This window comes from Gastrolobium bilobum, unplaced genomic scaffold (genome assembly GCF_033153095.1).
Source record: "Gastrolobium bilobum isolate Gb01-03AN ecotype WA unplaced genomic scaffold, APGP_CSIRO_Gbil_v1 utg62802, whole genome shotgun sequence".
Classification (NCBI taxonomy): domain Eukaryota; kingdom Viridiplantae; phylum Streptophyta; class Magnoliopsida; order Fabales; family Fabaceae; genus Gastrolobium; species Gastrolobium bilobum.
The window spans coordinates 33271-42559 of NW_026895629.1; the positions used below are offsets into that span (position 1 = coordinate 33271).

Sequence of the window (9289 nt, forward strand, 5' to 3'; positions counted from 1 at the left end):
CAAGTGTTGCATTCATACTGGAAGGACCACAAATACGGGGATGATAATAAATTTTTCCACTTTGTGCTATATTTTTCCCTTTTTGTGTGTTTTTATTTTTTCTGTACCATTTCTTTTCTTTTCTTTTCTTTTCTTTCTCTTTCTCTATTGGAGAGAGAAAAAATAAAAAAATAAAAAATAAATAAATACAAGTGTTGCATTCTTATTGGAAGGACCACAAATACGGGGATCATAATAAATTTTTCCACTTTGTGCTATCTTTTCCCCTTTTTGTGTGCTTTATTTTTTCTGTACCATTTCTTTTTTTTTCTTTCTCTCTCTATTGGAGAAAGAAAAAAAGAAAAAAAAGAAAAATACAATTGTTACATTCTTATTGGAAGGACCACAAATACGGGGATCATAATAAATTTTTCCACTTTGTGCTATCTTTTCCCCTTTTTCTGTACCATTTCTTTTTTTTCTTTCTCTCTCTATTGGAGAGAGAAAAAAAGAAAAAAAAATACAAGTGTTGCATTCTTATTGGAAGGACCACAAATACGGGGATCATAATAAATTTTTCCACTTTGTGCTATATTTTCCCCTTTTTGTGTGTTTTTATTTTTCTGTACCATTTCTTTTCTTTTCTTTTGTTTCTCTCTCTCTATTGGAGAGAAAAAAAATAAAAAATAAAATAAATAAATACAAGTGTTGCATTCTTATTGGAAGGACGACAAATACGGGGATCATAATAAATTTTTCTACTTTGTGCTATCTTTTCCCCTTTTTGTGTGCTTTATTTTTCTATACCATTTCTTTTCTTTTGTTTTTCTTTCTATCTCTGTTGGAGAGAGAAAAAAAGAAAAAAATATATATATATATATACAAGTGTTGCATTCTTTTTAGAAGGACCACAAATACGGGGATCATAATAAATTTTTCCACTTTGTGCTATCTTTTCCCCTTTTTCTGTACCATTTCTTTTTTTTCTTTCTCTCTCTATTGGAGAGAGAAAAAAAATACAAGTGTTGCATTCTTATTGGAAGGACCACAAATACGGGGATCATAATAAATTTTTCCACTTTGTGCTATATTTTCCCCTTTTTGTGTGTTTTTATTTTTCTGTACCATTTCTTTTCTTTTCTTTTGTTTCTCTCTCTCTATTGGAGAGAAAAAAAATAAAAAATAAAATAAATAAATACAAGTGTTGCATTCTTATTGGAAGGACGACAAATACGGGGATCATAATAAATTTTTCTACTTTGTGCTATCTTTTCCCCTTTTTGTGTGCTTTATTTTTCTGTACCATTTCTTTTCTTTTGTTTTTCTTTCTATCTCTGTTGGAGAGAGAAAAAAAGAAAAATATATATATATATATACAAGTGTTGCATTCTTTTTAGAAGGACCACAAATACGGACTCACTATTTCGAAGCATTCATGGACTTCACAAAATGAACTAAACTCTTTGTTCTTTCCTTTGGTAGTGCCGCGGCTATAGAGGGAAAAATGAGAGACTAAAGCTTGTTCAAATAGGCAACCTAGAAGCCTTGCCATTACTTGATTGCTGGTAGGTTTCGATCACATTAAATGAGAGTAAGGTGGTGATTTGTTGTCATAGGTTAGATTGCTTAATTTAGGGACAAGAACATGATGTCAATTTCCTTGATTAAGGAAATTGATTGCTTGATTTAAGGAATTGATGATGTGTGACTAATCGTCATTAAAAGTTGCTTCCTTGATTTAAGAAACATAATTATTTGATTGATTGACATATTGTCATCAATTTGCTTGATTTAGGGAAAGTGATTGACTACTAATCATCATAATCCTAACTTCCTTGTTTAAAGGAATTTGACTGGTTTGACTTAAGGAAATTCGATTTGCATTTAATGGCTTGAAAATCAAATAAAATCAAATTCATTTCCTACACCTAGACCGCGGATTTTAAATGCTTGGAAGGAAAAGATTTTCTTTAATTTTGGACCATGATTTATTCCTTAAGATTATGGACCTTTAACCTATTAACCTGACCTAATTTGTGCCTATTTTTCCATGATTTTATGACACTTTAAATTGACTTCTTAGAGCTTGTTTTCTCTAGTAAAACCGTGGGCTTCTTGCTTGTAGGGAAAGAATTCTAATTTAATTCCTAGTCATATAGTACTTCTTTAGGTTTATTATGTCATGGCCTTACTTTGGGCTTTAACTTGATTTGGGTTTCATTTACCTTATTGGACTTTACTTTATCATATAGAGCTTTCTCTGTATCACTTGGACTTGTCCACATTAAATGGAATTAAAACTTCCTTTGTTGGGTTATACTTTGATCCATGAATTCATTGGATCCCTAATGCTTATGTCTTTGGTCCATTGGACCCATACTTCTAATTTACTTAATCATAAACTATTTCATCTGAAATGTCTCGTTTATTAATTATCATAATTCTTCATTAATCATGATACAATATTTAGGGTTGTTATAGCCACGACCAAGTTTCCCTTGGCCAGCTTCCATCTAACACTACCGAAGTAGTTCACTAACACGGCATCATCAAGTTTGTCTACCGAGATTAGGTTCAAACGCATATCAGGAACATGCCTCACATCCTTCAACACAAGTCGGCATCCAACATCTGTGGTCAGAGTTACATCACTGACACCAACAATCTTCCTGGTCACTTGATTTCCCATCTTCACGACTCCAAAATCACCACCTCGGTAAGAGGAGAAAAAACCTTTGTGTGGAGTAACGTGAAAGGAGGCACCAGAGTCAACAATCTAGGTGCAATCATCATATGCAACATTCAAATAATTATCCTCACCAAGGAGGAATATCTCAGCATCAGGGTTTGCAGCCACCGTAGTGGTGCTCTTGTCTTCCCTCTTCTTGGGAATAATCTGATCCGGCTTCACAGAGCCGTTCTTCTCATCATTCTGTAGGGTCCAGCAGTCTGGCTTCTTATGGCCTGTCTTTCCACAGTAAAAGCACTTCAACTCATATTTCGGCTTTGACCGACCTCTGGACTTGTCTCGTCTGTCACGACCTCTACCTCGGCTTTTGCTTCTACCGCGGGAGTCGGATTTCCCTTTGTTCTCAGCAACGTTGGCCTCAGACGTACTCGAAGTACCTCGTTCTCTTCTCTTGGATTCTTCGCCTAGGAGGCTGTCTGTCACGACATCCATCTTCAATTTTCCATCTGGAATCGAGTTATTCAGGGTCGCCACCAGAGTATCCCAGCTTTCTGGCAGCGAGCTCAATAGCAGCAATGCCTGCAATTCTTCATCAATTTTCATATCATCCTTTGACAGCTGATTCACAATACCTTTGTAGGTGTTCAGGTGTTCAATCATGCTCATGCCGTCCTTGTATTCAAGTTTAACAAGTCGGTGAACCAGGTGTGCTTTGTTCCTGGGAGTCTTCTTCTGAATCATGGACTCTAGCTTCGTCCACAACTTATACGCGTTCGTGAATTCGGACACGTGCTCAGAGAGGCTTTTATCAATATATTTCCTGATCGTGGCTACCGCCTTCCGACTCAGGATCTCCCACTCCTTATCAGTTTTGTCTGCCGGTCTCTCATCAAGGATAATGGGCTCATGCAGATCTTTGCAGTAGAGATGATCTTCCATCATCGGTGTGACATCCCGCATAATTAGGGACTTCTATAAATTATAATTGAGAGTGGGTATCATACTTGAAAGTCGAATTAAAATTATGTTAGAGTGAGATTTATGTAAGTTAGGAAAATTATTCGAATTGTATTTGTAAATCAGTGGTTATATATATATATACAGATATTTGGAGTATTCAAAATTACCGTTAAAAAAATAGGATTAAACTAATATAACCTACGAAATCTTATAAAATACCTAGAAGACATATAAAATGATAATTACTAGATTATAGTAAGCAATTTTCTTTAAGAGACGTTAGTTGGACCCTTTGTTAACCCTTAAACTATCTTAAAGAAAATTCTAATTACTGGTGTAAGTACCCTAAGAAATCTGCCCTGCCGTCCATTTCACCCAACGAGAAAAGAGAAAGTTTTTCTGCATGCAATCCGATTGGTTGATGACAACCTCATCACCTAGCGCCCAATGAGGGTAAAGGAAATTCTATTATTTGTTTTATTTGGGTTGTTTGGATCAGAATTAAGACGAACCCCTTTTCCCTCTCTATGCGTTGATTTGAAGGCAACAAGTTAGCCTCTATCTAATTTTTCCTGAATCCAATTAAGCCACACATCCTCCTCTTGTTCCTATATGCACGGCTGAAGATCACCCAAGCAAAAGGATTGCCCTACTTTAGTTTAGAATCAGATTATCCTCTCATGTTTTTCCTCACTGCCGCAATCCACAAGTAATATAGCTCAAAGAAAGAATTTCATTGCATTCCCTTTTCTCACATACACAAACCGTGAACTACCTTGAAGGCAAATGATCATCCAAATTTCTATTCTTTTTCCACTGCATGTTTCGGCTGAGTGGAGCAATCAACAAGGAGATTTGGAATATAAGCTCACACACTTCTCTCCCTCTCCTTTCGGCTGAAAAACTCCCAAGCAAGGAGGTAGGCGTTTGTCTCTTTGTGGTTGTTTCCTACTAGATCGGTCCTAATCCAGTTTTGTTGTTTTTTTTCCACTGCATGCTCAAGACTCAGCCATGATTGAGTCATTATTTCTCCTTGCATGCAAAAACAAGTGAGTATCATCCATCCTGTTCACCCTTGACTTCTGCGCATGAGTTATGTGTGGGCTGTTTTTTTATTTTTGTTCTCTGTTACGATTTCTGAGTGGTAGGAGTGTGAGAGTGAGAACAGAACCTTTGGTGGATGTCCCATTCAACGATGGTGAAACAAATGGGCACTTGAAGTGGGCACAAATCGTGAATTGCTCCTCCAACCCCCATTCAATGTGCGGCTGTGAAGGTAAGCTTAGGAGGAAATATTCTGTCATAGTTCATCTCTGCCATTCTGCCTTGTTAAGTATCAACGTGATCTTCTTTTGTGTGTAAGCAAGAAAATGAAATTGGAGTTTGGTAGATGGCCCCACACCAATTTAGGAACTACTTCTTGGATTAAGTAAATTGAGGAGCCTTGTATGTAATTATAACTGGCAGAGGCTGCATGTTTTAAGTGTCACTATAATACACTAAGCCTTGTAGATAAAACTTAGTAAAGGATAAGCTAGTAGCGCCTGGTTGAGAGCACAAAACCGTATTTGCAGGTCTTAGAAAACTTGATTTTTATCATTGTCAATGTGTGGTAAACTAATAACAAATCAGAAAAAAAAAATTGTGTAGGCAGTGAAGCACCTTGTTGTTGGCCAAACCGAAATTTCATGTGTAGGCCTTTGGAACCCTTTTATTACTTGCTAGCAATTAGTAGGATAATTTATGTTGGCCATTTCCCTCTCTTAATTCTGTCATTTTGGTACAGCCATAGGACTTGATGCATATTAATTCAAAGCTGAATTTTGTGAACAGGGACATAAATATCTAGATTATTGGACTGCCCTTGTAACTAGAAAAATAAATGAACAGCCTAGCATGTTTTATTGTATGTAAACAGAATGCTGAAAATTATATGGATCATATGTAAATGGTCTATTAGCTTATGCCTAGGTCAAGCTAGTAGTATTTTGTTGACCGAGAATAAATGTACTAAAGAAGGGCCTAAAAACCGTGCATGTTGTGTATAGAAACCTTTGATTTGTCCATGACTAAACCTATAAGAAATTAAAGTGAAATCAGAAAAAGATTTGAACAATTAAGTTAGAAAGTAAATCGGTACTTGGAAGCATGGAAAATGTAGCTTAAAATCAGAAAATGAACTTGGTACGGGAAGTATAAATTCTGAATGGAACCTTGTGTTTTGTAAATGAATGGAAGTAAAGAAAATCTGTTTGGTATTTTGATTAGGTTCATAAACCTTAAGGATGCCGGATGGACTTGGGGGCTGTTTTGATTAAAAATGTTAAAGACTCGAGGTATGTGTAGGCGGTATTACCTAATGTGATTATTGGCTAGTGTATGGAATTGTGATGTGTTGCTCACATTTGTTCTATGTATGTTATGATGATGATGAGCCAATGGTAAGAATATGAAAGGATGATATGATATATGCATGCATTTTACATCATAATACATTTTCTGTTGGGTGCGATTGCATAACATGGCATGTATACTTGATTCATGATATAACAACCCTAAATATTGTATCATGATTAATGAAGAATTATGATAATTAATAAACGAGACATTTCAGATGAAATAGTTTATGATTAAGTAAATTAGAAGTATGGGTCCAATGGACCAAAGACATAAGCATTAGGGATCCAATGAATTCATGGATCAAAGTATAACCCAACAAAGGAAGTTTTAATTCCATTTAATGTGGACAAGTCCAAGTGATACAAAGAAAGCTCTATATGATAAAGTAAAGTCCAATAAGGTAAATGAAACCCAAATCAAGTTAAAGCCCAAAGTAAGGCCATGACATAATAAACCTAAAGAAGTACTATATGACTAGGAATTAAATTAGAATTCTTTCCCTACAAGCAAGAAGCCCACGGTTTTACTAGATAAAACAAGCTCTAAGAAGTCAATTTAAAGTGTCATAAAATCATGGAAAAATAGGCACAAATTAGGTCAGGTTAATAGGTTAAAGGTCCATAATCTTAAGGAATAAATCATGGTCCAAAATTAAAATCTTTTCCTTCCAAGCATTTAAAATCTGCGGCCTAGGTGTAGGAAATGAATTTGATTTTATTTGATTTTCAAGCCATTAAATGCAAATCGAATTTCCTTAAGTCAAGCCAGTCAAATTCCTTTAAACAAGGAAGTTAGGATTATGATGATTAGTAGTCAATCACTTTCCCTAAATCAAGCAAATTGATGACAATATGTCAATCAATCAAATAATTCTGTTTCTTAAATCAAGGAAGCAACCTTTATGACGATTAGTCACACCTCATCAATCCCTTAAATCAAGGAAGCAACTTTTAATGACGATTAGTCACACATCATCAATTCCTTAAATCAAGCAATCACTAAATTTCCTTAATCAAGGAAATTGACATCATGTTCTTGTCCCTAAATTAAGCAATCTAACCTATGACAACAAATCACCACCTTACTCTCATTTAATGTGATCGAAACCTACCAGCAATCAAGTAATGGCAAGGCTTCTAGGTTGCCTATTTGAACAAGCTTTAGTCTCTCCTTTTTCCCTCTATAGCCGCGGCACTACCAAAGGAAAGAACAAAGAGTTTAGTTCATTTTGTGAAGTCCATGAATGCTTCGAAATGGTGAGTGTGTTAGTGAGAAATACCTAATTGTTCCAAGATCAAATACAAGCCTGGATCTTAGTCATTCTTCCTAATAATTCCACCAAAGAACCCTTCATCTCTAAGCAAGAAAATCCCTCTTCTCCTCTCTTTAAGCTTGCGGCCTTGTATGTTCAAGGAGGAAGGAAGTTCATTCAAGAAGATTCAAAGTAGTCAAAGGTCAAGAAGTGTTTCCTTAAGTCGTTGATCATCATCAAAGGTAAGCCTATGAACCTTCTTGGTTAGGAATGACATGTAAAAGCATGAAAGTGATATCCTAAGTATATGATCCCTAGAAGGCCGAACCATGTATGATAATTATAAGCATGAAGAGATGTTTAAATGATATGAAAGATGATGAAATGATGATGTTAGATTAGCATGTTTAGTAGCCTAGGTTCTAAATCAATTTTGCATGATCATAACCTTAGTTGGCCGAATATATAAGATGATGTTTTGAATGATGCTCTAGGATTTAAATATGATAAATTATCAATAATGTTAGAAGCATGTTTTAGAAGTAATCCCTTAGGTATTTTAGGGCAATAAGGCCGAATGCTATGTAGCTAAAAGAGGTTTTATTTGATTAATGTTGAAAGGATCTAACCATGTTAAGTTAATAATATAATTGAAAGCATGTTTTAAAAATTATATTCCTAGATGTTTATCTATGGTGGCCGAACCTATACATGCCTAGAATGAAATCTTTAATAATTCTATTAAGTGTTATGATGACCTAATAATGTCCTAAAACCTACACAAGTGGGTAAGTAAGCAAAACAACTCCTCTAGGTAATTAAACCTGCAAAGCCGAAACCTATACATGGATAAAACACAAATGTTGAATGTTATATAAGTAACTAAAAGATGATATGATGATGTTAGGGAGTCAAGGGAGCAAACAGGCAAGTAAAGAGATCAAAAGTTGAAAGTATACAAGTAAAGAATGACAAGTACTGTAAGTGTTTACAGTTGTTGAAGTAATCTCTCTATGTATGCCACCATTATGAAACTATGATAAGTTATGGTCTGACTGCAATATGTTTATAGTGCTTTACATTATGTGATTATGATATTTTTGAAACTTAAAACCATGCTATTAAATGTTGGCCTGTGCACTGATACTCCAGTTGCAACCTGACGAGGACTCTGGGTATCTCCGTAAGTCCGTAAAAGCCGGCAGGAATATGATGATGATGATGATGGCATGATATTTTTATATGATGATGTTAAATGTTCCATTTTGTATTGTTATTATAAACTGTTGCAGGAGTAAGCGTCATAGTTGGAGAATGCTCCAGCTGTGAACCTTACTGAGATTTTCCCCAAAATCTCACCCCCCTTGACCACCCATTTCAGGAAAAGATGAAAGAAAGTAATAAGAAAGTTATGTGGGAAAGAAAGGGTAAGAGACTGGTACGTAAAGAAGAAGAAACTCCACCTACCTGGGAAGAGAAACTAAAGGATCTAACAGATAGAGGCCTATGGACTGAGGCTATGAAATTATTAATAGAAGCTTTTCCACATTATGATTTCGATGAAGCACTAAGTACACAATGGCTAGAGGAACCACAACCACATTATGACTGGGCTTATGATGCGGCATAAATTATGTTTTTATTTATGATTAGTTAATCTTTTTGGGATTACATTAAATAATGTTTAGTGTTATTTATTTTGTATTGACGTTTTAACGCTTTTAATTTTATATGGAATAAGTATGGTTATGTGTTTCCATTCCGCACTCTGATATTTGCATTCGTAAAGTTTAAATTTAGACTTCCGCACGTTGAATGCATGATGAAGGTGCACCCTATATGTATTTACATTTGGGGTGTTACACATGACATCTTGAATATATATATATATATTTGTATTGAGGACATGTGACTGAGCATGCATCATATAGGCATGCCTGGTACCAGGAGAGGGGATACTTGGCTTCAGTCCGCATAGGTTCCACAGTGGGATTCACCTTCATTGGAGC

The 9289-nt window shown here is 35.4% G+C and overlaps 1 long non-coding RNA gene across 1 annotated transcript; it reads left to right on the top strand.

The window, feature by feature from the left end:
• Positions 1-4146: 4146 nt before the first annotated feature.
• Positions 4147-9006, top strand: LOC133285420 (uncharacterized). Its single transcript, XR_009748003.1, has 4 exons — positions 4147-4677; positions 4777-4904; positions 5897-5964; positions 8662-9006. It is a non-coding gene; the product is annotated as an uncharacterized LOC133285420 (long non-coding RNA).
• The last annotated feature ends 283 nt before the right edge of the window (positions 9007-9289 follow it).